Genomic DNA, 1930 nt, shown 5'->3' on the forward strand with positions numbered 1-1930 from the left:
ATCACTTTTTTCATAACGCATGCTTTTCTTTTATATTATTAATACACGCCCGATAATTGCATTCTGAAGATATCCGCGCCTGGGACAAAATATGCTTTAGAGAATCGATGAAAGGGCACAACTTGACCCTACGGTTTGGAATTACCGCACGCGGAAGTGCCGATTTCGTCTGACTGCGTCCGACTTCACTCTAACTTCCGGGACAATTCGTACTGACTCGCCACTGATTTCGCACGACGCTACGTTCGTATTTGCTGACTAACTACATCGTGTGACGACTCTTATCTTTACGACTTCTAGCATAATTTTACTGACTTAGTCATAGCTACAACGAATGCAAAGTTACGATTTCATGCTTTTCATAGCATTACCTGGTTTCGATAAGACTTCACGCAAAATTTTTACGTTCGAAACCTTCGACTTCAGAGTGAATAGCCCCTCAAAAGTTATTGAAGTTCAGGATGGTCATATTATTACCAATTGGTATACCAAAAGTACATATTCAGGTAGAGTTTTAAATTTCTTTTCAGCTCATCCTTTTCAAAACAAAATTATACTAATCAAAAACTTAGTTGACAAAGCTCCAAGGTTGTCCCATGTTTCATTTTACAAAAGAAAGAACATTTTTAGGAGTATCCTTTTTCTAAAATAATACGCACAAAGTTAATAAATAAACATATTACAATTAGAATTTAACAAATAATAAACAAACCAAGTAATATTTTGCCTGCAGATAATCTGAGAGAATTAAAGGAATATAGTACTATTAATTATTTTGCTCTTCCGTTTTTTGGTCAAATTTCTAAAACCCTTAAATTTATGGTGAAAAAGTTTTAAATTGATACTATTTTTGGTATACCATTTAAAATGGATTCAATATTAACTTTTTGCAAAGATCCTTTAGATCAGCTTGAAAAGATGGTATTTGTCTACAAGATCACTTGCAAGATCTGTAAAATGACTTATGTGGGACAGACTGGTAGACTTATTAATACTAGCAGGAGGGGACACAAAAGCGATGTTCGTTTGGGACGCTGTTACAAGATTGTTTTTGCCAGACATACGTAAGAATTTTTTGATTTTGACCATGAGTTCAACAGTGTTAACGTAAAATTTTCCACAGTGAAAGTAAAAGGAGGAAGAGAGAATGTATAGAAATGCTTTATATTAACGAACAAAATGAGTCATCTATTAATTAAAAAACTAATTTGGATAAATTCAACAAAAGTTATTCTTAGATGGCTTATTTAACCATGAGTTTTTATGAATCGTGCTTCTCTTTTAATTTCTGTTATTTCTGACGTGTTTATAACGCATAATTCCGGTGTGTTTATAAAGAATTTGCCTTTTGACCCTTACAGGATTTTGAGGTATCAAAGAGAGGGTATCGTTGTTTCGTTGCTGTTCCTACCTGCTAAAATTGTTTTTACCCTAGTAAGGGTGAATGTGGTCAATTTTATAAATCTTCTTTTATTGTGATGTTATAATAATAAAAATAAAAACGAAATAAATAAAATAGCAGCACTTTATGGTGGTTGTCCAAATGTTGGCGTTGAATTCTTGGATTTATTTGCACGGATTCTATACATTAACAAAAAGTAAATTTTCTGCGAAAATATTTTATTTACATGTCCAACCCAATTGGATGAATTTTCAACAAAACGGTTGAATTTTTAACCAAAAAGGATTAATTTTTAATAAAAGTATTAAATATAAAAAGAAATAATAAAATTTATAACTTAAATAATTATCTTCAGGAAGAATCGACTACAAAAAAAGAAACATAAATACAAGGCAAATAATTTACTAATGAGAATATTATATCAGGTAATATTTAAAGGCCATAATCTTAAACTTGTAATATTTTTAACCTAGAATCTTTTATAAACGGAATAAAACAATTTAAAATTAATCTAGCCTTAGCCTGGCC

The 1930-nt window shown here is 31.2% G+C and overlaps 1 long non-coding RNA gene across 1 annotated transcript; it reads left to right on the forward strand.

Annotated features, from left to right (window-relative positions):
- The first annotated feature begins 392 nt into the window (after positions 1–392).
- LOC117170318 lies at positions 393–1464 on the forward strand. The gene is made up of 3 exons (XR_004466761.1): positions 393–506; positions 896–1064; positions 1362–1464. It is a non-coding gene; the product is annotated as an uncharacterized LOC117170318 (long non-coding RNA).
- The last annotated feature ends 466 nt before the right edge of the window (positions 1465–1930 follow it).

The sequence above is a fragment of the Belonocnema kinseyi genome, chromosome 3 (assembly GCF_010883055.1).
Source record: "Belonocnema kinseyi isolate 2016_QV_RU_SX_M_011 chromosome 3, B_treatae_v1, whole genome shotgun sequence".
Classification (NCBI taxonomy): domain Eukaryota; kingdom Metazoa; phylum Arthropoda; class Insecta; order Hymenoptera; family Cynipidae; genus Belonocnema; species Belonocnema kinseyi.